Source organism: Loxodonta africana, chromosome 3 (genome assembly GCF_030014295.1).
Source record: "Loxodonta africana isolate mLoxAfr1 chromosome 3, mLoxAfr1.hap2, whole genome shotgun sequence".
Taxonomy (NCBI): domain Eukaryota; kingdom Metazoa; phylum Chordata; class Mammalia; order Proboscidea; family Elephantidae; genus Loxodonta; species Loxodonta africana.
The window spans coordinates 120,975,029-121,002,790 of record NC_087344.1 but is presented as its reverse complement, the minus strand read 5'-3'; the positions used below and the strand labels follow the sequence as shown (position 1 = coordinate 121,002,790).

The 27,762-nt window shown below is 39.1% G+C and overlaps 1 protein-coding gene across 1 annotated transcript in view; it reads right to left on the bottom strand.

The window, feature by feature from the left end:
* Positions 1–27,762, bottom strand: part of GIPC2 (GIPC PDZ domain containing family member 2) — a 104,192-nt gene that overhangs the window by 56,058 nt on the left and 20,372 nt on the right. The window lies entirely within an intron of this gene.

Genomic DNA, 27,762 nt, shown 5'->3' with positions numbered 1-27,762 from the left:
TATCTAATCTCTAAAATATATAGGATACTGCAAAACCTCAACAACAAAAAGACAAACAACTCAATTAAAAAATGGGCAAAGGATACGAACAGGCACTTCACCAAAGAAGGCTTTCAGGAGGGCTACCAGATACATGAGGAAATGTTCACAATCATTACCCATTAGAGAAATGCAAATCAAAACTACAATGAGATACCATCTCACCCCAACAAGGCTGGCATTAATCCAAAAAACAAAACAACACATGTCGGAGAGGTTGTGGGGAGACTTAGACACTTAGACACTGCCAGTGGGAATGTAAAGTGGTAAAATCACTTTGGAAATCAATTGGTGCTTCCTTAAAAAGCTAGAAATACAACTACCATACAATCTAGCAATCCCACTCTTTGGAATATCAAACCCACCAAACCAAACCCACTGCCGTCGAATCAATTCCAACCCATAGCAACCCTATATGAGTCTTTGGAATATATCCTAGAGAAATAAGAGCCCTCACACAAACAGATATATGAACACCCATGTTCACTGTGGCACTATTTACAACAGCAAAAAGATAGAAACAACCAAGGTGCCCATCAGCAGGATGAATGGATAAACAAATTATGGTATCTTCACAAAATGGAATACTGTGCAACAATAAAGAACAATGATGAATCCATGAAACATAACATGGAGGAATCTGGAAGGTTGTATGCTGAGTGAAATTACTTAGTCGCAAAAGGACAAATCTTATACGAGACTACTATTATAAGAACACAAGAAAAGGTTTAAACACAGAAAGAAATACTCTTTGATGGTTAGGAGGGTGGGGAGGGAGGGGGAGGGATATTCACAAATTAGATAGCAGATAAGAATTAGTTTCGGTGAAGGGAAGGCCAACACAATACAGGGGAAGTCAGCATAACTGAACAAAACCAAAAGCTAAGAAGTTTGCTGAATACGACCAAACACTTTGAGGGACAGAGTAGCAGGGACGGGGGTCAGGGGACATGTAGGTCAATTGGCCTAACAAAGTATATTAAGAAAACATTCTGCATCCCACTTTGGTGAATGGCACCTGGGGTCTTAAAAGCTAGGGAGCGGCCATCTAAGATGCATCACGTGGTCTCAACCCACCTGGAGCAAAGGAGAATGAAGAACACCAAAGACACAAGGAAAATATGAGCCCAAGAGACGGAAAGGGGCACATAAACCAGAGACTACATCAGCCTGCAATTGGAAGAACTAGATGGTGCCTGGCTACCACCAATGACTGCCTTGACAAGGAACACAACAGAGAATCCCTGATGGAGTAGGAGAAAAGTGGGATGCAGTCTTCAAATTCTAGTAAAAACAGCAGACTTAATGGTCTGACTGAGACTGGAGGTACTCCAGAGGTCATGGCCCCCAGACACTCTGTTAGCCCAAAACTAATACCATTACCAAAGCCAACTCTTCAGACAAAGATTAGACTGAACTATAAGACATGATACTGGTGAGCAGTGTACTTCTTAGCTCAAGTAAACATATGAGACTATGCGGGCAGCTCCTCTCTGGAGGCAAGATGAGAAAGCAGAGGGGGACAGGAGCTAGCTGAATAAAAAAAAAAAAAAAAAGACAAGGGAAATACAGGGTAGAGAGAAGGGATGTGCTGTCACATGGTGGGGAGAACAACTAGGGTCACATAACAATGTGTGTATAAGTTTTTGTATGAGAAACTGACTTGAATTGTAAACTTTCACTTAAAACACAATTAAAAAAAAAAAGTACTGTAGTCCTGAATTTTAATTAGAACTATAAGTATGAACTTAGAATGCATTTTCTCTTTTTTAAAAAAATAATTACTACTATTTCCTAGCTGTGGTAGACATGGAGATGAGCTGCCCAGATCCCCCTTCAAGGAAAGATCTCGGTAGCACAAAATCTGCCTCAGCTGCAGAGAGCCTCTTCACCCAAGTCCCTTCCCAGAGCAAATTGCATTCAATGACTGAGACAGAAATACAAAGCCCTGGCAATCTCGGCCAGACAGGAGATAACTCTGAATGACAATATTCACTCCAGAGATCCCTGATGGGTCAGCCAAAGCTTTACAAGTCAATTTCCACCTTTGTTCAATCCTGCCTCTTCTCCCTTCCTTTCACAGATGTCTATCCGTAAGGATTATCCTGCATAACAAACTTCATCTCAGTGTCTGCTTCCAGAAAACCCAACCTACAACACTAGCTTAGTTCACTGAAAGACCCAGAAACAATGACCAACCCAGTAGTATGACCACCTAAAGTACCCAATATTTCTAAATACCATTTTCCACTAAAAGAAATGGGGCTCATTTCAGGAATTGGAACACGGAATTTGCAAAATGAGACTAAAATGTCTTGTCATGCTAGAAAGCAAGGAAATTCTCAGAAACTACTGAGGTCATGTCAAAATTATTCAGAAGCCAATTTGAAGAGGCTACTTCTGGCTAAAGAAGGACAATTTGCACACCAATAAGAACAATAATTACAACGGGCTGAAATATGTCAAATATATTTGAAACAATGAATTAACACCAATACTCTTTTTTAAAAACTGCATTGTTCACCTTTGGGGGATGTGAAGGATCAGCTCATTACTTTGAAAACTAATAAAGAATGAATCAACATTTACCTTGAGCTATGAGTCGGAATCAACTCAACAGCAGTGGGTTTGGGTTTTTTTGGTTTTGTCTACACAGACGATGCCTCAGAGTAATCAAATAGTTATAGAAGAATTCTAGCTAATAAATAAGTTATCATTATTTTGCAATTCTTTTTGAAATAATAGATCTAGGCAATGATCATTAATGGCTGCTAACATTTCAAAAGAAAGACAGCCAGACTTTAGGTACCACCTGAAGGAAGTACACAACCTCATCTATAAAGTACTCTTGCAGTACTTTATAAGAAAACAAAAACAGGTTGAATCTGATTAAGCCTCTGCTCTGAATACCAATTTACAGAAGACACAGGAGACAGAGGAACATATTTAACAACTCCACAGGTATCAATCAGCAAAATTCAAACCATGGGAAACTCTAGAAAATAAAATGATTTCTTCAATAAATAAATGGCAAGAGAAAAGCATTTTGAAAAAGGGGAAGAGCTGAACCAATGTCAATAGCTACCTGCCTCTGAACTTAAATGAGGTAAATAAACTATAAAATGGAGGGGAGGGTTAGTTAAGAGACATCCACTGATTGCAATAAATGGACTTTATGTGGATCCTTATTTGAACAAACTGTAAAAACATGATTTATGGGAAAGCTGGAAAATTTGTTGTTGGTGATTACATGTAATTATGGTATTCTGATTATGCTTTTTTTAAATAGTCTTTATTTTTTAGAAATATATACTAAAACGTTTATGGATGAAATGAAATACGATATGGAATTTGTTTTGAAATAAGCTGGGGGAGGTGAGTGGGGGAGATGCGTTGATGGAAAAGATAGGCCATGAGTTGATAACAGTTGAACCTGGGTGATGGGTACACAGGGATTCATTATACTATTTTTGTACGTATCAGGAAATTTTCCACAATAAAATTTTGTTCTTTTTTTAAAATGTTGTAATCAAAAGGGTTTTTCTGTTAAATCAAAGGTTATTATCAAAATTTATAAAAACTTTAAGTAATGAATTGTATTTATTATCATAAGGTGGGGCTGAAGCTTTGGATTTTCTTTTTTTCTCAGTGTCAGGCTGTTGTTAAGTTACAGACTTACAAAACTTTGGAGCAGAAAAAACACAACAGCTCTAGCAGCTTGGCTCTCACTGCTATAGGATTAAAGAAAGGCTCAGGCAGCCAGCAAAGTGCAGACCAAATCCCAGAGGTGTGTGAAAGGAGCCGGCTAAGGACAAAAAGGCGCCAGGGTACAAAATACTGAATGCCCAAAAAGAAAAACTCCTCCTCCCTCCCCTTCCTCTTTTCACCCGGTCAGGGGTGAGCAGAGTTGATGGGTAGGACTTTAACTTATTCTGTGTTCCTGGGGAGCCCTGGTGGTGCAGTGGTTAAGCACTCAGCTGCTAAACAAAAGGTTGGCAGTTTGAACCCACCAGCTGCTTTGTGGGAGAAAGGTGTGGCAGTCTGCTTCCCTAAAGATTTATAGCCTTGGAAACTTATGGGGCAGTTCTACTCTGTCCTGTAGGGTCACTATGAGTTGGAATGAACTCGATGGCAATGGGTTTGGTTTTTTTGTTTGTTTTTGTGTTCCTGCAGGGCAAAATATATTTGGCTTTGCAGATAAGTTTTGTAAATATTCTCTCGTGTAAGAACTATATTATTCCATGAAAGGAAAAAAAAAGTCATATAAACCAAGAATGGCTCCTATTTCTGACTTTACTATGAAACCAATGACTTAGTCTACTAAAAAAAAAAAATCAATTGGAGGCACATACATAGAAAACAATTTTTCTGACTTCCTTTCTCAAAATAATGGAAAGTGAACCACAATGAAATACTATATCACTCCCATTAGAATGCCACTGAACAAAAAAATGGAAACAATAGGTATTGGCAAGGTTGTCAAGAAACTGGAACCCTCGTTCATTGCTGGTGGGAATGTAAAATGGTACAGCTGCTGTGGAGAACACTTTGGTGATTCCTCAAAAAGTCAAACCAGAACTACCATCTGACTCCACGATTCCAATCCTAGGTATATACTCATAAGAAGTGAAGGCAGGATCGTAAAAAGAAACCTGTATATCAACGTTCATTCCAGCACTTTTCACAACAGCCAAAAAGTGGAAACAACCAAAATGTCCATCAACAGATAAATGGATAAACAAAATGTGGTATGTACATACAACGGAATTTACTCAGTTATAAAAAGAAATGAAGTCTTGATGCATGCCACAATATGGATGAATCTCAAAAACATTATGCCAAACAATATTACATCAGTCACAAAAGAACAAGGACTGCATGATCTCACTTATATGAAATAAGCAAGTATATAGAAACCAATTAAATTATAGAGTATTATAATGACATGTGCAAAGACCTGGAGATGGAAAACCAAAAGGGAAGAACACGCTTAGCATTTTTCAAGCTGAAAGAACTGATGAAAAAATTCAACCCTCAAGTTGCAATACTGAAGGGTTCTATGGGGAAAATATTAAACGAAGCAGAAAGCATCAAAAGAAGACAGAAGGAATACACAGTCTCTATATCAAAAACAACTGATTTTGATGTTCAACCATTTCAGGAGGTACCATATGAGCAGGGACCGATGGTACTGAAAGAAAGGTCAAAGCTGCACTGTAGGCACTGGTGAAAAACAAGGCTCCAGGAATTGACGAATACCAACTGAGATGTTTCAAGAAACAGGTGCAGCACTGGAAGTACTCACTCATCTATGCCAAGAAATTTGGAAGACAGCTACCTGGCCAACCAACTGGAAAAGATTCATATTTATGCCCATTCCCAAGAAAGGCAATCCACCGAATGCAGACATTATAGAGCAATATCATTAATATCACACACAAGTAAAATGTTACTGAAGATCACTCAAAAGTAGCTACAGCAGTATATCCAAAGGGAATTATTGGAAATTCAAGACGGACTGAGAAGAGGATGTGGAACCACGAATATCGTTGCTGATGTCAGATGGATCATGGCTGAAAGCGGAGAATACCAGAAAGATGTTTATCTGTTTCATTTACTATACAAAGGCATTTGACTGTGTGGATCACAACAAATTATGGATAACACTGCAAAGAATGGGAATTCCAGAACACTTAATTGTGCTCATGAGGAACCTGTACATAGATCAAAAAGCAGTCTCTTGAAGAGTGCAAGGGGATATTGCGTGGTTTAATGTCAGGAAAGGTATACATCAGGGTTGTATCTTTTCACCATACCTATTAAATTTGTATGCTAAGCAAATAATCTGAGAAGCTGAACTGTATGAAGAACAGGGCATCAGGATTGGAGAAAGACTCATTAACAACCTGGGTTACATAGATAACACAACCTTGCTTGCTGAAAGTAAAGTGGACTTGAAGCACTTACAACTGAAAATCAAAGACCTCAGCCTTCAGTATGGATTACGCCACAACATAAAGAAAACAAAAATCCTCACAACTGGACCAGTAAGCAACATCATGATAAATGAAGAAAAAATTGAAGTTATCAAGGGTTTCATTTTTCTTGGATCCACAGTCAATACCCATGGAAGTAGCAGTCGAGAAATTAAAAGACACATTGCATTGGGCAAATCTGCTGCAAAAGAACTCTTTAAAGTGTTGAAAAGCAAAGATGTCACCTTTAGGGTAAGGGGCACCTGACCAAAGCCATGGTGTTATCAATTGCCTCATATGCATGTGAAAGCTGGACAATGAATAAGGAAGACTGAAGAAGAATAGACACCTTTGAGTTGTGGTGTTGGTGAAGAATATTGAATATACCATGGACTGCCAAAAGAACGAACAAATCTGTCTTGGAAGAAATATAACCAGAATGCTCTTTAGAAGCCAGGATGGCAAGACTACTACGTCTCACATACTTTGGACATGTTGTCAGGAGGGATCAGTCCCTGGAGAAGGACATCATGCTTGGTAAAGTAGAGGGTCAGCAAAAGAGAAAAGACCCTCAATGAGATGGACTGACACAGTGGCTGCGACAATGGGCTCAAGCATAACAATTGTGAGGATGACACATGACTGGGCAGTGTTTCATTCTGTTGTACATAGGGTCACTAGGAGTTGGAACTAACTCGATGGCACTTAACAACAACAACGACATAGAAATCAAAAATTATCGGTGGTTACCAAGGATGGGAGGGAGGAGTTTTTGCTTAGGGGGCATTGAGTTTATGTTTATGGTGGTGGAATAATTTGGAAAAAGACAGTAATAATGGTTGTACAACATGAAGAATATAGTCAACAATCAATGTCACTGAAATATACATATAGAAATTTTTGAATTGGGGAATGTTTTGTTACGTATAAATTCACCAGAATTAAAAAAAAAATCCTGGCCAATAAAAAAGGGGGGAGGAGAGTGAGTAGAAAAAAGCAATAATGAGCAAAGGTAGTTTTCTCCTTGGTTTTTCTCATTATTGTTGTTTTGAGTTATTTTCAGTGAATCTGTTAATAGTCATACTGAATCCCAGACATCACTAACGTAAAAACAACTTACCAGTTAGACAGGAAATACAATCTTAAAACACAATGACAGGTAGAGGAAAGGCCCCCCCAAAAAAATCTCACACAAACGGAACTTCTAGTTAACTAAACTTCTTCCTTCGTTTCCTTTTTAATTCTTCATATGCCTCACTGCAGAGCAAATATTAGATTTCCTGTAGGTAGAACCTTTTTCCAATGTGTTTCCTCCTCTGCAGAATTACAATCCATTTCAGGCAGCCAAAAGTTGGCAGGCAAGGGATCATTTTTTCTGCAAAGAGTGCAGTAAGTTACATCCTTCAGCGAAGAGCTTCAAGTTGCCCCGTGGGGAAGTTGTTTTGAAAACCTGCAAGAATGTAATGGTGCTGGGAAGTAGAGAAGGAGCTCCCTGTAACAGCAGGAAACTAAAGCTTCATGACTCCAGATCAATTCTTCACGTCAGAATAAAAACCTAACGCTCATGCAATTGCAATACGCACCTGTCTTACATCTGTAAGTATGTGATATAGGTATAGAATTTCAAATATCCTCGTAGATAGATACTATATTTTGAATTGAAAAATAGGGGAGGAAATGATACCCTACTTTCTAAATGCTTACGAAGTTCTTGCTCATTCATCCACTCACCAAAAACCTATTAAGCACTTGCTTTTTGCCAGGCTTTGTACTGGGCACCAAGTGTACAAAGGTGAATATGACATTCCCTATACACAAGGAACTCCCAGGCTGGTAGATGCACTACCAAAGTTGCATGAGGTAAAATACAGCCTATTATAATAAAATCCATGAATATTTAAATCAAAGGGAATCTCAAATACCTTGTCTTAGTTATCTAGTACTGCTATAACAGCAATACCATAAGTGGGTGGCTTTAACAAATAGAAATGTATTTATTTTCTCACAGTTTAGGAGGCTAGAAATCTGCATTCAAGGTACTGACTGTAGGAAAAGGCTTTCTCTCTGTCAGCTCTGAAGGAAAGTCTTTGTCTCTTTTAGCTTCTGCTCCTAGGTGATCTTCATGTGGCTTGGCATATCTCTTCCTCCATCTCTACTTCCTAGCTTGCTTGTTTAATCTCTTTTGTATCTCAAAAGAGATTGATTTAATACATACCCTACATTAATCCTGTCTCATTAACAAAGACAATCCATTCCCATATGGGATTATAACTACAGGCATAAAACCAAAACCAAGCCCATTGCCTTCAAGTCAATTCCAACTCATAGCAACCCTATAGGGCAGAGCAGAACTGCCCCACAGGGTTTCCAAAGAGCAGCTGGTGAATTCAAACTGCCAACGTTTTGGTTAGCAGCCACAGCACTTAATCACTGTACCACTAGGGCTCCAACCACAAGCATAGAGGCTAGGATTCACAACACATATTTTGGGGGTACACAGTTTAATATATAACATACCTACTGTGAACTTTCCTAGCTTCACTCACACAGTTCCCCTAATTCAAAATCTAAAATGCCTGCCCACCCATCCCAGCCCTATGTCCCTGTCTATTGAGACCCTGGTCCAGGTGACTACACAGGTGAAATGAATAACTCTTTTCACTTTGCTCACATAGTATGAATCTAGTACCTTATTTAAGTGTCTGAGTCACTTTGTCTTGTAGTCCAATTGGCTTAACATACATACCTGTCATTCTCACTCTGCTGAGTATTACTGTTAGTACTAAGATTACTCTTAGTAATCTTTCTCTCTCCTACAAGGTCTAACACGGTGCCTTGCCCAGTTCACACCTGAATAACATTTACAGAGCACCTTCACTGACTTAGGAGTCCTTGGGTGGTGCATATGGTTAAGTCACTCAGCTGCTAACCAAAAGGTTGGAGGTTCAAGTCCATCCAGAGATGCCTTGGAAGAAAGTCTTGGCACTCAACTTCTGAAAAATGAGCCATTGAGAACCCTACAGAGCACAGCTCTACTCTGACACACCTGGGGTTGTCATGAGTCAGAGTCAGTGATGTAAACTCATTTACTGGTTTCATTTACTTCATTTCATACAACATACTAGATTTTATTACCCCCATTATGTAGATGAAAAAATTATGACTTTATCCAGTTAACACATCTAGTAAATGTTTAAATGTTAAAAGAAAACGCGATAGGAAAAAAGAAATAACGAAGTCATATTATCAAAGTTCCTTTAAGAAATATTGCTTCCAGGGTTAAGTATGCCACATAAAAGGCAGCCAGATGAAGTACAAGAGGACTTAACATCTTTTTTTGCGCTGCTGATCCACAATCAATACCCATGGAAGCAGAAGTCAAGAAATCAAAAGATGCATTGCATTGGGCAAATCTGCTGCAAAAGAACTCTTTAAAGTGTTGAAAAGCAAAGATGTCACCTTGAGGACTAAGGTGCACCTGACCTGCACCATGGTATTTTCAGTCGCTTCATATGCATGCAAAATCTAGACAACGAATAAGGAAGACTGAAGAAGAACTGATGCCTTTGAATTGTGGTGTTGGTGAAGAATATTGAATATACTGTGGACTGCCAAAAGAATGAACAAATCTGTCTTGGAAGAAGTACAACCAGAATGCTCCTTAGAAACAAGGATGGTGAGACTACGTCTCACATTCTTTGGACATGATATCAGGAGAGATCAGTCCCTGGAGAAGGACATCACGCTTGGTAAAGTAGAGGGTCAGCAAATAAGAGGAAGACTCTCAAAGAGATGGACTGACACAGTGGCTGCAACAATGGGTTCAAGCATGGCAACAGTTGTGGGGATGGTGCAGGACCGGTCAGTGTTTCGTTCTGTAGTGGATGGGGTCACTACACTTGGAACTGACACAACGGCACCTAACAACAACAACAACAAAGGGAATAAACTAAACTAAAATTTAAAGGTTAGGAAAGCAAGCTCATGGTAAGAAATAACACAATATAAAGACAATTACCAATTCACTATATATAGCCTTTCCGGTGGTTTTCATTATAAAATGAATTCAACACCTTCTCGGGTACCTACATTTGGTGCTTTTCCCTGCATCATTCATTTTCATGAGACAGATGGAATAGTCATGACTATTTCCTTTTCTAGAGCAGCACTGTCCAAGAGAAATACAATATGAGCCCCACAAGTAACATTAGCAAAAGGAAAAAAAGGTGAAATTTAATATAATCCATTTATTTAAATTATTTAACCCAGTATATCCAAAACTTTGTCATTTCAATATAAAAGATGTAAGACATTTTACATTTTTTGTATTAAATCTTCAAGATCTGGTGTGTATTTTACCCTTACATCTTAATTCAGACTAGTCACATTTAAAATCCTCAGTGGCACCGTATTGGGCAGCTCAGTTCTAGAATCTCATGTCTTTGTCAATCTTATACTTTTCCATCTCCACACATCTGCTCATGTTATTCTCTTGGCCAAAACTGAACCTAAGTTCTAAACTCAATCTTTTCTATTCAGTAAGGCCTCTCCAAATTATTATATTTTCCTTTATTATCTCTCCAGCCTAACATTATTTCTTCCTATTCTATATACCTACTGGATTCCATACCTCTCTTGTGGGGCTTACCACATGCTGCCTTGTAAAGGTAGGGAGTTTGTCTTTTTATCTTTGTGTGCCTATCTCTGTACCTTATCCATAGGGACAGATGGATTAATCAAAGGAGAAAGCTATTGTTCTTTGGTACAAAATGATGGAGAGTTTTGAATCATTATTATTTTGCTGGACGTCAATTTCTACAGCACCCATTCCTCTACCCCCTGATATTCCTCTTGCAACCTCTCCTTCCCCATTTTAAGCCATAAGTTGGTTTGGATGTGAGAGAAACCATCCTCAGTTCCATTGAGAATGAATCCTGATTAGAGTTAAATCAGTTAATAACTAATTCCTCATCCAATTTGAGCCAATACAATTCAGGAGAGAATTTGCTGGGATTTCTGGGGAAAGAATCTTTTTTTCACAGAAGCTACTAAAAAGGTTGCTCTCTCTCAATCTCTGGATGATATGGAGTCTAAAACTACTGCAACATCACTACAAACATTAGAAGAAAAAGCCTGGGGGCAAAGCTGACACATGGAGGAGGGCAGAGTCTCTAGATCAAGTCTTACCTAAAGACTGTAGGCAATGGGCACTGGAAGTTGTCCACCCTTTTCCTAAAAACAGAATTCTTGTTTTACTTGGTATCTACACCTCCCCCTGTGCCTTGGAGAAAGATGACTCACATCACATGGTCCAGGGATAAAACCAAAAAACCCACTGCCGTCGAGTCGATTCCGACTTATAGCGACCCTATAGGACAGAGTAGAACTGCTCCATAGAGTTTCCAAGGAGCACCTGGCGGATTCAAACTGCCGACCTCTTCTTTAGTAGCCATAGCACTTAACCACTACGCCCGCCACCAGGGTTTCACGTTCCAGGTATACTGGGACAAAACTTGACTAGTTTAAGTCAGTCAGGTATTTCCATTCCCCTAATTTAGGAATAGGCATGTGACCCAATCCTGGCAAAGAAGACATGGAAAGAAGATGTCCAGGAAGCTTCTTGAGAAATATTTTTTCATCCCTAAGAAAGAAACACAGGAAGAGACTATTCCTTTCTTCCTCTGGATGTTGCCATTTCTGGATGTGATCTAGGCACTTCCACTGCCATCTTACTAGCAGGTAAGGAAGATACAAATGCCAAGAATGACAAACAGAGATGGACTAAACCTAGGTCCTTAACGACATTTGTGAGTTGTACTGTCAACCAACTCTGGAGCCCTCTTTTATGTGAATTAATAAATTATCTTGTTTTAGCCAGTTTGAGTAAGTAGTTTTCTGTTACTCGCAGCTAAAACCATTCCATTTGGTGCACAACTCTACCTCTGGAATTTTTAGGTATATGAGCCAATAATGTCATCATTTTGGGTTGGATTTTCTGTTACTTTCAACTAAAATATTCCTAACTGATAAAATCATTATACCTCGTAACTTCGTAACTCTTCACAGTTTAAAAGTTCTTCCTACCTACTAGCTCATCTACCACCGTCTGATGAGGAGGCTTGCATGTTGCTATGATGCTGAACAGGTTTCAGCGGAGCTTCCAGACTAAGACAAACTAGAAGAAAGGCTTGATGATCTACTTCCAAAAATCAGCTAATGAGAACTCTACAGGTCACAACGGTACTACCCAATGAGATCACTGGAATGGTGCAGGACCAGGCAGCTTTTCTGTCCTGTTGTGCATGGGGTCTCCACAAGCTGGAGACGAACTCCACGGCAGCTAACAACAACAACTGGTTCACTTAATCCATAAGAAATATCTTTGAGGTGCATGGTGAAACGTGTTACTTTTAATGCACTGAAGTATCATGGCATCATTACCCTAATTTCATATCCTATTCCTTGTAGAAAAAAAATCAGGTAATGCCTCTCCCTTACTTCCAATATCAGCAAAACAAATGGATCTCTAAAGAGGAGCTATTTTATTCTCCTAATGGTTGTTAAAAACAAAGGGAGGGGGAAAGGGAAAGAAAAACACAGACTAAGAGGTAAGAGACCTGGGATCTACTCCTAATTCTACACTCCTTGCTCAGTGAGCTTGGTGCAGTCATTTGACCTTCCCAATTCTTACGTAAACTGTGGCATCAGTAAAGCTTGATCTGCATTACAGAATTGTTGTAAAAATTCAAAAAAAGTCTACATAAAATGAAAAGTACTTCGTAAATGAAAAAATCCTATTTAAAGGTTATTATTATTCCTAGAATATGAGTGTTTCTTGAGCAATAATACTTATACCTATGCTTGACAACTTCTTAAATTGCATGACTTTTCCTAATGATACCAGGTTTTCCTCCTTTTTAATATCAAAAGGGATGGATTTCATTTTCCCCTATCAAGTATTGCTATGCATTTATATTTCAATTCCTACTTTTCTCAATATTTTCAAGTTCTTGTCACATGGTTATGATTAGTCATTCTTGAAACTCAATATGGTTAGGATGATAAAAATGTGAACCATTGCATTGAACCATTAATATTGCTTTTTCTCTGATGGCACCATTATATATTCCACAAATGTGTTTAGTGAATAACGGTTAAATATATCATTTGTCTCATTATCATTTCAGAAAATACTCTGGTCTACAAATAGGTTAACAAATCTCTCCGAAAACATATCAAATTAATTTTTGTTAAACTCCAGGAAGTCCATTTCCAACTTTCTTTTGTCCAACGCTTTCCTTAAACAGGAACTGAGTTGGCCAAAGCATTCTGCGTGTTCCAAAGATCTCTGGAAGAAATTACAGGATTCTGTAGCTGGAATCACATTATTTGTAGATGTGACTTTAAATATAAGTGACAGGAACAGTTACCTCTCATGGTTATTTAAAGTAGCAGTATTACTAAATATTTTAATACAATTACTTTCCTACATCTCAATATACCCCAAGAACCTTGTTTCCTTGCTACATTTTATCTACAATGAGCACTGTAAAACTATCACTCAATAAATAAAAAATAATAATAAAGAGGAGAAAGCACATAATAATACACCTAGTAATTAACAAAACTGTGCTTTTATCAGGAGTTAACACCACATCTTCACACACAAGAAAACTACTTGGATTATGTTTCCTTTGTTGATGAGCAAGTTTTTACCTAGGCAGTTCTTATTATCTAAGTCTCAAAAACTTTCTTAATGAGAAAAAATATATATATATTTTACCCCTTTATTGTTAAATGCCCTTAAAATTGCCATTAAAAAATAAAAACCTGAAACTAAGAACAAAATAATTATTGGGGGAAAAGTAACCCACTTACCCTGAGGGCTCAAACAAAAGGGAACAGTCCTAGACAAGCCAGTGACAGAATCACAAGAAACACTTCAAAGATCTCTGAGGGTCTTGTGCTATGCGATTCCCCAAAATATCTGGCAATATTGTATCAAGAAACTTCTAGAATTGGGCAGTCAAGGGGCTTCCTGATAAGATACCACCCAGAAGAGCAGCCAGTCCCCACCCTTTTAAGGCTCTGTCATTCTTATACTCATTATTACTTATAGAATCTATATTTAATATGAAATTAAATACCTGACATCAAAACTCAAAAAAGAAAGAAAGAAATTTATAGAACTATTCTTCAACTATATTCATAACGTGGGGCACCTGTTCATCCCTCTTAGTTACACACAGTTTGGATACTGGTTCCCATTTCCAATAATGTGAAAACAAACCAAGGAGATGAGGTCTGCAAAGATTGAAAAAAAAAAAAAATTCAAAATTAAGGTCCAAGAAACATTTGCTGATTACTCACGTGTCCCAGGTACTTTCATCTTGCCATGTTACCTCATTTAATTCTTACAATAACTCTGTATGAGAGGTATGATTATACCCATTTTTTTTTACAGATTAGAAAATAAAGGCTTAGTGAAAAAGAAAAGCAGCATTTGGTGCAACTGGGACTCCAACCCTAGTTTTCCAATTCCAAGCTCTTTTCCCTACCGAGTTGCCTCTTTAACACCTAGTATTGCACAGGGACACCTAAGGTCCTATGCAGACACTGGAACACTTCCTACCTCAACTAATCCTTTTGCGTCGGGCCATGAAGGCAAGTATCACTATGCCCTGTACAGAGGAGAAAATCAGCTCAGATCTGCTAAGTGATTTGTCCAAGATCTTATAGGTAGTGGATGACAGAGTCAGACTTTTCAGCTTTTTCTGACCTATAATACTGTAGCTGTGATGTAGATATAAACTCAGCTTTGAATTTAAAACTCCTAGAAAGCAGAGTATAAAGTTTTATACTCTATATAATGCATAAACCATCCACTTACTAAAAGAAGACCGCTTGCAAAAAGCTATTTGTAATTGGACTTTAAAAGTCAAAATATTAGATGATTAATAAATATCAAAATACCATTAACACATTACTGTTCAATTTGAATCACTGTATCTAAGTAATTTTGAAATTATTTCATCTAGTTATGTAATTTTAAAACTGACTAGTTACATTCATTTTTGTACTGTAAACACAGTCATTTAAAATTTCATGCCTATTGTTTTCCCAGGGTAATACATGTACTAAATTCTAAGGTTTGTTTTAAGATAGACACTATTTTATATACACAGTGCCTCTGCCCTCACCTTGTCAATGGCTAACAGTCATCGAGAAACGTGTGTCAGAGTTTGGAAAAGATAAAAACTTGGCAACAAGACAGAAATTTAGAAACTCAATACTGTATGCTCTATTTAGATCTTCATGAGGATATTATATAAAGCCCTGCCTCGAACTGTGTAGAACTTTCTATAAATGAATCACTTCTAAATTAGCTACCCTGGGTCAGCAGTGGCAAGTCTTAAATAAAAAGTGAATCATCCTTTGTAGTCTTCCTTCTCCGGTACAACTACTTTTTTTCAATATTTTGAATGAGTAAAATAATATGACAAAAATACTTTCATCCAAAAAAGGGAAAGATACAGTCAAATCCATATTGTTTAATCCACCAGATGATTTCCCAGAATAACCAAAGGAATATTTTCTTTTGTTAACAAAATCTAATCAAACCAACTATGTATCAAAGTAAATCAAAATCCCAAATTAATTCTTGAAACACAGAAAGGGTTAATAGGGACAGATTTTGGTCTTGCCTTTGTAGATATTACATAGACACTTTACCAAAGAATAAATCAAATGCATATTGCTATATATATCATCCTCTCCCACAATATTCCTCCAGTCAGATGAGATATCTGAGCTTTGCCCTAGTCTAATAATGCTGCAAGGTTACATGACAGTTTTAAAGACATCATAAATCACTGCTAGTCCCCCTTGTCAGGTGCTGTCTCAAGTTTTCCAGCTTTCTGAGCCACTTTCTTAAAAGCGTCCTCTCGTTTGACAGTTAAAATGAAAGAGAACTTAAACAGCGCAAGGAGAAAACGTAACAAGGTGGCATTTTACATCTTAGGGCAATGTGGTATGGTGGTTTAAGAGACATAATAAATTTTCTAAATTATAATTATTAGCAAACAGACTTAGGAATTAAGCTTTACATTTTACCAAATAAATACACAAATATAATTTGTAAAATACCAGATCTCAAGCATCCTTAAACAAAAATTTTAAAATTTGTCCTTGGCAGCATGCTCATGTAGCACTGTGTCCGTATTAGCCCAGGAACCAGGCTTACAACTCCTAAAATGAAAAATGTACCAAGAATGTGATATTTAAAAGTCACCCAAATAAATCATGGAAAATTAGAAAGTAAGCATGGTGAGCCACTCAAGTATCAAGATGGAGTGATGGGAGAGAGTGATCTACTCCTCACTATTCTCTAAAACAGAAACGTTGACAGAAAAAGATGAGCTCTTTGTGAAAAAAATACGGACCATACGAGAAACTCTCAAACATCTTGAGACAGAGAGAATCAGAAAAATTGAGACTGATTCTAAACTACAATACCTGAAATAACATTAAGAAAACATTCAACAGAGTTCCCTAGGTGAGGAGCAAGAAAGGCTCTGGGGTAGAGGTGGGGGAAGGGGTTTGAAACAAACTCACCACCTACATTATTCTTTAGGAAGTTTGAGAAGCAGTAAGAAAATTCACTGACAGGTAAGGTAGGTTATCTAGTCTTAGTTATCTAGCGCTGCTATAAAAGAAATACCACAAGTGGATGGCTTTAACAAACTGAAATTTATTTTCTCACACTTTTGGAGGCTAAAGTCTAAATTCAGAGTGCTGGTTCTAGGGGAAGGCTTTCTCTGTCTATAGGCTCTGGAGGAAGGTCCTTGTCTCTTCAGCTTCTGCTTCCTAGTTCTTTGGAGAGCTCCATGCCTCTTGGCATCTATCTCTGGCATCTACCCCATCTCTACTCTGCTTGTTTGCTCAATCTCTTTTATCTCAAAAGAGATTAACTAAAGATACACCCTATACTAATCCTGCCTCATTAAAATTACAAAGACAAAGACAACCCATTCCCAAATGGGATCATAACCACAGGCGGAGAGGTTAGGATTTACAACACATATTTTTGGGGGGGACCCAATTCAATCTATAACATGTCACTCTTTGGACCTCAAAAATTCATGTACTTGCCACCTGTAAAACACATTCACCCCATCACATCAAATCCAAGTCCAAAATCTCATCTTCTGAATCATCTAAATCAAATATGGGTGAGACTTCAGGTGTGTTCCATCCCGGGGCAAAATTCCTTTTCATCTGTGAACCCGTGAAATCTAGAATACAAGTTGTCTGTTTCCAAAGTACAATGGTGGAACAGGCACAAGGTAGACACTTCCATTACAAATGAAAGAAATAGGAGGGAAAGAAGGGATAACAGGCACCAAGCAAGTCCAAAACCCAGCAGAAAAATTTACATAGCACTCAAGGCTTGAAAATAATCCTCTGTTCTCTGAGATCACCTGAGCAATGGCCCTACCCTCCAGACGCTGGGTGTTGGGCATGCTCTCTAGATCCTGGGTAGAGGCACCTCAGCCGAGGGATTCAGCTCCACCTTCCAGGCCCTCTGGGATGGCAACTCTGCTCCCTTGGCTTTAGGTGGCCCCATTCTCCTAGTCCACCTGAGTGATGACCCTACCATGTCAGTCCCCCATAGACCCTATTCTTCTGCCCCTTGGGCATGGCAATGCCACCCCCTCAGCTCTGGGTGGCAACCCCATACCCCTGACACACTTTAACGGCAGACCCCACACTCCAGAACAGAGCTGCAAAGATCCAACTCTTTGAAATCTAGGAGGTGTGGCCCTGCCTTCTGAGATTCAGGAGACCCTGGCTCCACCCTTTGTGAAACTGCGAAGGCCCTACTTCCCATGCTGCTTCCAACAATTCTGCTGATCTCCAACTGCTCCAGGAATAGTTCTTTTCTTTTCTTGGAGGACAACAGATGTAGCTTCTTTGGCCCGTTTCCTGCCTGTAGAATTCCAAGAGGCAGTCAGCCTTCTCTCCTTTAGTTCTTTCTCTGACCCCTTCAATCCAAGCTGATGGGTTTTCTGCTATGGTAGTTGGTTAGATCCATCAGTCACAGGCTTAATCTCTTTAACAATGTTCCCTGGAAAACATTCCAGGACACATTTCCTTAGTTTGTACAACAGAGTTTTCCAAATCTTTAAGTTCTGTTTTCATTTTGCCACAATTCAGTTTTAAGTCCATCTCTTTCCTCTCGCATTTTACTATGAGTGGTAAAGAGAAACCATTTGGCCCCTTTAAGATCTTGCTTAGAAATCTCCTCAACCAGATATCCCAGTTCATCATTTACAACTTCAACCTTCCACCAAACATTTGAACATAATTCAGAAAAGTTCTTTGCCACTGCATAAAAAGCATCACCCTTCTTCCACTGTCCAATCACATGCTCTTCATTTTCTTTTAAAGCCTCACCAGAAGCACATTTAACATCCACAGCATCATGAACATAACAAAAACAATCAGTTCCCAAAAGGGATTATAACCACAGGCACAGAGGTTCGGATTTACAGCACATATTTGGGGCGGGGGGTCCATAATTAATCCTTAGCTGTGCCTAAATGCACAAGAGAAAAAAAAAAAAACAAGGGAAGGTAACCCTAAATCTGGAGAGTGTGTGAGGATTCTTCTGGGCTCCAGGTTGCTCCAAGGATAGAAAGAACAGAGGATGGGAAGGGTAGAGAAGAGCTGCCAAAAATAGAATTCTGTCACAGGCTGGGAGATACTTAGGCATAGCCTTGGCTGAACGACTCTCACCTTTGCTTGGACTTGTTTATTACTAGTTCCCAGCTTCCCACTCTCACTAAGCAGCTTCTTCCCACCCTCTGCTTGCCAACATCACTGCTATTACTGCCAAGGGATTAGAGTGAGCACAGCACTTACAGAAGAGGGGGAGAAGATCTAGCAGGGTCGGGAGGCTTCCTGAAGAAGCTGGCAGGCTGCATCCTCAACTCCCAGAAATGCGTCACCAAGCCAAAGCTAGGACAAGGAGTACCACAGTCTCCTGGCTCCAGGCTTGGTGCTGACGCTGTGTCCTTACTACCCGCTTCCATTTTTATGACTACACACTCACTTCCCCACCCTCTCCTGCACATACTATAATGTGAAATCTTCCTATTGCCCAGAAAACTAGATTATGTGTTGTTGGTACTTAATTAGCAAAGGAATTAGAAACTTTATCACATCACATTTTTCTTCTTTCTCCTTTTCTAATAGGCAATTTGATTATAGTTAGGCTGACTCCAGGTCCCAGTTTACCCCTGTTGTCCCAGTGTAATTATTAATAGCGTCTCTTTCACTCTCTGAAGTATCTGGGTTCAGTGTATAAATTATATGGTCATCTATTTATCAAAAAATATATATATGTATCATGTACCTCCTATTAAGCTGAAAGAAAATGTAAGCACGTTCCCATTTCAGGATGCTGAGAATAAGACAGCAAGGAACAGGAGGGAAATCATATGATTCAGATGTTGAGGATAGGCAGTGGTAAAGTTCCTCCTCTATCCCTTGGCATTCACGCAATCTTCTCCAGATGAGAGAATATCAGTGCCCATGACCTGAGTGTAATTACCAAGATTCTAGGAGACTTAATGAATGTGTGGTTAGTGGAAAATTAGCTCTAAAGGTTCAGTGGGGGGTGAGGTTACAATAGCAGAATTATATGCTGAGACAAGGTTCTCTCACAATTACTCATTTGAGTACTTCTCTCTCGAGTACTCTCACAGGTACTCTCTATGCCTAGAAATATGATACAAAGACACAGATGTATTACTAAAGAGTTATTTCTGGCTCACGAAAAATAACCATTGGCAAATACAACAGAAAACAATTCTGAATAAACCGGCTTCTTTAATATTTCTCAAGTTTACCTGAGATCTTTGACTATGCTGACTGAAACCGTTTATCAAGTTCATAAATAATTTTCTTGAAGAAGCCCTCATCGGGAAAGCCCAGATTAATTACTATAACATAGAATTCCACACTGAGGTAGTTCAGTTTTAGAATCATGTAGAGAGACATACTTTTAAGTTAGTTTCATTATTTTCTAGGATTAGTCAAAGGATGGAAGAACAGTGCACAGACCTAGAATAGAAAAATTCCAAAGAAACATGGCAAAAACATTGTCAAGCATCTTTTTTCAGGGGAAGAGAACCAACATTTATGGCACCATTGTTCTAGACACCTATCATGCTATTTCATTTAATTCTCATAACAACCCTATAAGGTAGGTATTATTTGCACATTTTCCTGGTGATAAAATTGAGACAAAGAGAGGTTAGAGCCTACAGAAGGTTGCATCTAGGAAGTGGCATCTCCAGGAATCAAACCTGCCACCCTGCCCCCGCAACCCCTCCTCCCCATCTGACTCACCTCGAAGCCTGTGCTTTTCTATTCTGCCTAACTCCCCACTGCCACAGGACCCTGTTAAGTAGCCACAGCAGCATGTGATGCTTCAAGATATTAGAAAAGCTCGGAACATCACAAATTAACTAACTACATCTTCCACTCTGTATAATTACAATCTTATAAGACTGATCCTAGAACTAGAGTACAAAACCAACTGGAGGTCTTCTCATTTTCCTTTCTTGATACTTTCCCATTTCTTACCTACTAACTTCACAATGTAGAGCAATTACTTAACCTCAAGCATCAACGTGTAAAGCAAAGATGTGGAAGACTATGATACTGGTCCCCAGAAAAGAGTTTGAAACTTTGTGGGAGCCTTTTTGGTGGTAACCCTGGTTATGTGACATCACTGGCATTTGGGGGAGGCAAGGGGAGACTGAGATACTATGTGAACTGCAGTGCTCAGAGAAGTCCAATTCAATGAAGAACTCTTTTTGCATTCCACATGACTTCCAAATGCCCTAACAGACATTCATGTTGGGTGGGGGAAAAAAAACATAAGCATAGACCCTAACTCTGTGTTGTTGCTGTTAGTTGCCATTAGGTCACCTTTGACTCATGACAACCTTATATACAACATACCAAAGTACAATGTCACTTGATTATGTGCCATCTTCAAGACTGCTGGCATGTTTGAGTCCATTGTTGCAGCCACTGTGTATTTTAAGTGCTTTCCAACCTAGGGGGCTCAGGTCTTCCAGCACTATATGTGACATCATCCTGTTGTGATCTATAGGGTTTTTATTGACTAATTTTCTGAAGTAGATTGCCAGGGCTTTCTTCCTAGTGTCTCTTAGTCTGGAAGCTCTGCCGAAACCTGTCCACCATGGGTGACCCTGCCAGTATTTGAAATAAGTAATATAGCTTCCAGCATCATAGTAACACACAAGCCACCACAGCACAACAAACTGACAGACGGGGTAGAACTCTGTGTTACAGATAAAATATTTTTTGTTCTGAAATTTCTTGGATTCCAATTACCATCTAAATCAAGGAAAGACTGTACTTTGTGCAGAACCTTACCAAGAGTTGTACACTATTTCAGAAAATCAAGTCACTGACAGCAATGCGAGTCACATTGTTTTCAATATAATACATTTGTATCAGTCTGCTTCCATTGTTGCATTATGGTGATTCTATGAACATCTACAGATATTACTTATCCCTTGTTTCAAAACGTCACACATAAAGAAAAAGAGTCAACAGAATTCAGCTGAATACTGTCTTGTTCTTATTCCTTTTAAATCTAAATTTATTCATGGTAAGTATGTACAAGCACCTGACTATTTCATTATGTCTTCTAAGATAGTTTTCCCAAGTATTTACATATTAAAATACTTATTTGTTATAAATTACTTTCCTTTGTTTCTCTGTAATATTAGAAATAAGGAATATATTAATTTTTAAATTATGTGCATAGATAGGTAATATTGTTTAAATTTTTATATCAGGATAGTAAAGGTGATATTTCAAAATACTTGTTATTCTGGACTTTGGGTTCCATAAGATTAAGAACCACTTGTGAAATGAAAAGAGCATGACCTTTGGATTCTGACAGACCTAGAGTCAAAGACGTCCCTCTGGACTGTATGACTTGAATAAGTTATTTTCACTCTCAGTTCCAATTGCCTCATCTATGGACCATAATAGTGACTGAGGGTTCTGGCAATAATTATCATTCCAGATAAGATAACACAGGTTAAGTGGCAATAGGAGGTACTCCACAATAGTTCCCTTCTTGATTCTCAAGATAGACTTCCCCATGGAGGCAGAGCCAAGACGGCACTATAGACAGAAGCACCATGCCATCCCTCTGCAGCAAAGACCTGAAAAAGTAAGCAAAACAGATACAAATGTCAATCCTTGAATCCTAAGCATCAAATGAAGGGATAGAGAACTCGATCAAGCACTGAATGGAATAAGAAACTAACAGAGAACACAGAATGAGGAGAGCTACAGAGTGGAGGTCCCCTACCAGCTAACACGGCACAGATTCACCAACTTGGGCTTCAGCCACCAAGAGCAGCAGACAGGGAGTACAGAAGGCAACCTCATGGAGCTCCCAACAGGAGACTGACTACCCACTCCACACATTACATCCTCTCCCTTCCCTTCTGCCTATCTGCACCACATACCAAGCGCTGCACCCCAAATGCCACCAGTACAGGCCACCAGACCCCATTCTACACTGCCCCCAGCCCCACGCCACTGGCCCCAGTACATGCCGCAAACAATCCATCCCCACCCTTCCCCTCCCACTTGGACCTACCCTGCTGCACCATAGCTGAGCAACTGGCCCTGCCCACCTGGACAAGGTAGTAAGAAGTATCATGCCCACAGACAAGCAAGCAACGAAACACATCCAGTCTGTCTACCCAGACATAACAAAATAAAACAAAAAAGTAGGACAAAACAAATCTACAATCAATAAACGAAGAGAATACTGAATGTCCTTGAGACAGCAGACAATATCAAAACATACAACATACTTAAAAAAGAAAAAAAACAGGACAGGACAGCTCCAGAAAGCGACCAAAATAAAACCACCAGATGACCTCTGGTAAGAGAAAAGGCACTAGAACTACCTGATACGGAATTCAAAACTCTAATATTCAGGGCCCTCCAAGAGATGAAGGAAAATGCAGACAAAAATCAGAAAAAAAAGACAAAATCATGGAAAATACAGACAAAATCACTGAAAACACGGACAAAGCAATGGAACAATTCAAGAAAACAATACGGGAACAAAATGTCAAAAAAAAAAAAAAAAACAAGAAGTCATTCAAGATAGGCTTCCTTCCTTACCTACCTTTACATAAAAGCAGGAAAATTAAAATAGGAAGGAGGAACGTACAAAGAATACAGAAGCAGAAGGAAAGTCACAGGAACCATGACCAGCACCTAATACCTAATCACACCCAGAACACAGTGGCTAATATCAAATGTGAGAAGCTTCAGGAGGATAAATTAAGGTTCTGGCCCTAGATCACGAAGGATATAGTGTTAACACCAATCACAAAACCATTACTGCATTAATGTAATATATGGATATGTAAATTGTTTCAAAAATGGATATAGAGTTATCATTCCTCAAACCTGTTACTTGTATCCTTTGAGGCCATTTTAACACTGTAATTTATTTAAGAACCTGTGACTTTTACTCCCTCAGACGCACATCCTGGATTTTAGCCATTAAAAAAAAAACAAAAAATTACAACAGTTCCTCTGCATGTGCTTTATCTCCAGGGAGATCTTTATACACAAAGCAAACACAGTTTCTGAATCCTTGATTTCTTAAGCCTCTTAGCCACTACTCATGGAGGATCAGGTATAATTCTAAAAATACATTCTATTTTTTATCACTGATGAACTCTAAAGTCCCTTCTTGCCTTTCGCTCGTCCATAGAAGCCACAGGACCTCCCTGGTAGTAGTCATGTCCAAGCTTCAGCTTCCTAGTCCACATTTTAATCACCCAAACCTCAGAATACTCAGCACACCCCACACATCAAGGGTAGAGTTTCTAAAATGAGTGAGGAAGGCCTCCAAAGAACCAGTAACTGATCCATTCACCCTCAATGGACTGTTCCTATTTTATCTCAGCAAGCCACTGCCCAAAGTGAATTTTTAATAGGTTACTTCTTTCTGAACAAGTAGTTTCAAGTTTCAAAGAACACCTTTGATTACCTCAGAGGAGATACCAAATTACCAAGCAATACACTTGATGTTGGAAAAGCAGAAAATATACCTTAGCTTCTAAAAAAAAAATTATCTCAAGTTTCTATTATTGTGTCTTACTGAATTATATACATGGAGCTCTGTTTTCCAAAAGTCTTCATAGAGTTCAAAACTGCCTCATCTTCATTGTTTCATTTTGACAAGGAAGGCTATTAGCACTTTAGGTTTTCTGTTTGTCTGTTTGCTGCAAAAAGAAGCTTTATTGTTTCCACTCGGTCCAGGGCTTGGGAGATGGTTCCATGGTGGTTAAAAAGCTGCCTCTTGGCTGAAGGAAAAGACTCAGGCAGAAGCCTCCACATGCTGTGGGTTCTGTCCACACAGACCCCCATCTCTGTGACTTTTTGGAAAGCACTTCAGTTTTAAGCTTTTTGTTAAGAATTTCTTTAACAAGAAGTAATTGATTTCTAAATGACCATTTAAACACACTAAGGTCTCTGCCATTCCGAGGATTTCTACTGTCCATTCACTCACAAAGTAGAGAGAACTTTCACTGTTTTATTTAGTTTTTTAGTAATAAGAAAAACCACCTCTAACTTAAAGTCTTCTTTTTTTTCCTGGTTTGTGGTACCACATTTTCCTATGCAGTTATAGTTTGGCCTTTATGGAATCACCATTACATGCTAGGTACATACACTGAGCAGTAAATGTACACGTGGCTAAAGACCACAGTGGATCTGTCATCACTGTACCAATCAGATTCCATCTCACCCTTCTTTAACCTCTGTTGTTGTTGTCAGGTGCTGTCGAATCAATTTTCGACTCATAGCGACCACACGGGATGGAATAGGCTGAAAACCTTACATGACCAAATCGCCAGGACTTTCTCCTATGGAGCCCCTGGGTAGGTTTGAACTGCAGACCTTTCAGTTAGCAGCCAAGTGCTTCATGATTGTGCCACCAGGGCTCCTCCCCCCATTTGCATATTACATGTCAATGACAGCATTCATCAGATTCCACCTGGTATTAAAGATATATGTGGAGAAACTAATAGAAGAGTTTGGCAGAGTCTCAGGTTATAAGATAAACATACAAAAATCACTTGGATTCCTCTACATCAACAAAAAGAACATCGAAGAGGAAATAACCAAATCAATACCATTCACAGTAGCCACCAAGAAGATAAAATACTTAGGAATAAATCTTACCAAGGATGTAAAAGACCTATACAAAGAAAACTACAAAGCTCTACTACAAGAAATTCAAAAGGACATACTTAAGTGGAAAAATATACCTTGCTCATGGATAGGAAGACTTAACATAGTAAAAATGTCTATTCTACCAAAAGCCATCTATACATACAATGCACTTCCGATCCAAATTCCAGTGTCATTTTTTAAGGTGGTAGAGAAACAAATCACCAATTTCATACGGAAGGGGAAGAAGCCTCGGATAAGCAAAGCATTACTGAAAAAGAAGAAAAAAGTGGGAGGCCTCACTCTACCTCATTTTAAACCTATTATACAGCCACAGTAGTCAAAACAGCCTGACACTGGTACAACAACAGGCACGTAGACCAATGGAACAGAATTGAGAACCCAGATATAAATCCATCCACGTATGAGCAGCTGATATTTGACAAAGGCCCAGTGTCAGTTAAATGGGGAAAAGACAGTCTTTTTAACAAATGGTGCTGGCATAACTGCATATCCATTTGCAAAAAAATGAAACAGGACCCATACCTCACACCATGCACAAAAACTAACTCCAAGTGGATCAAAGACCTAAACATAAAGACTAAAACGATAAAGATCATGGAAGAAAAAATAGGGGCAACCCTAGGAGCCCTAATACAAGGCATAAACAGAATACAAAACATTACCAAAAATGATGAAGAGAAACCCGATAACTGGGAGCTCCTAAAAATAAAAGACCACCTACAGACTGGGAAAGAATTTTCAGCTATGACATCTCAGACCAGCGCCTGATCTCTAAAATCTACATGATTCTGTCAAAACTCAACCACAGAAAGACAAACAACCCAATCAAGAAGTGGGCAAAGGATATGAACACACACTTCATTAAAGAAGATATTCAGGCAGCTAACAGATACATGAGAAAATGCTCTCGATCATTAGCCATTAGAGAAATGCAGATTAAAACTACGATGAGATTCCATCTCACTCCAACAAGGCTGGCATTAATCCAAAAAACACAAAATCATGAATGTTGTAGAGGCTGCGGAGAGATTGGAACTCTTATACACTCCTGGTGGGAATGTAAAATGGTACAACCACTTTGGAAATCTATCTGGCATTATCTTAAACAGTTAGAAATAGAACTACCATACAACCCGGAAATCCCACTCCTCGGAATATACCCTAGAGAAATAAGAGCCTTCACACAAACAGATATATGCACACCCATGTTTATTGCAGCTCTGTTTACAATAGCAAAAAGCTGAAAGCAACCAAGGTGTCCATCAAAGGATGAATGGGCAAATAAATTGTGGTATATTCTCACAATGGACTACTACGCATCGATAAAGAACAGTGACGAATCTCTGAAACATTTCATAACATGGAGGAACCTGGAAGGCATTATGCTGAGCGAAATCAGTCAGAGGCAAAAGGACAAATATTGTATAAGACCACTATTATAAGATCTTGAGAAATAGTATAAACTGAGAAGAACACATACTTTTGTGGTTACGAGGGGGGGAGGGAGGGAGAGAGGGAGAGGGTTTTTTTACTGATTAATTAGCAGATAAGAACTGCTTTGGGTGAAGGGAAGGACAATACTCAATACATGGAAGGTCAGCTCAACTGGACTGGACTGGACCAAAAGCAAAGAAGTTTCCAGGATAAACTGAATACTTCAAAGGTCTGCGGAGCAAGGGCGGGGGTCTGGGAACCATGGTTTAAGGGGACTTCTAAGTCAATTGGCAAAATAATTCTATTATGAAAATATTCTGCATCCCACTTTGAAATGTGGCATCTGGGGTCTTAAATGCTAACAAGCGGCCATCTAAGATGCATCAATTTGTCTCAACCCACCTGGAGCAAAGGAGAATGAAGAACACCAAGGTCACACGATAACTAAGAGCCCAAGAGACAGAAAGGGCCACATGAACCAGAGACCTACATTATCCTGAGACCAGAAGAACTAGTTGGTGCCCGGCCACAATCGATGACTACCCTGACAGGGAGCACAACAGAGAACCCCTGAGGGAACAGGAGATCAGTGGGATGCAGACCCCAAATTCTCATAAAAAGACCATACTTAATGGTCTGGCTGTGACTAGAGGAATCCCGGCGGTCGTGGTCCCCAAACCTTCTGTTGGCACAGGACAGGAACCATCCCGGAAGACAATTCATCAGACATGAAAGGGACTGGACAGTGGGTGGGAGAGAGATGCTGATGAAGAGTGAGCTAATTATATCAGGTGGACACTTGAGACTGTGTTGGCATCTCCTGTCTGGAGGGGGGATGGGAGGACAGAGAGAGTTGGAGGCTGGCAAAGTTTTCACGAAAGGAAAGACTGGAAGGGCTGACTCATTGGGGGAGAACAAGCGAGAGTAAGGAGTAAGATGTATATTAACTTACATGTGACAGACTGACTTG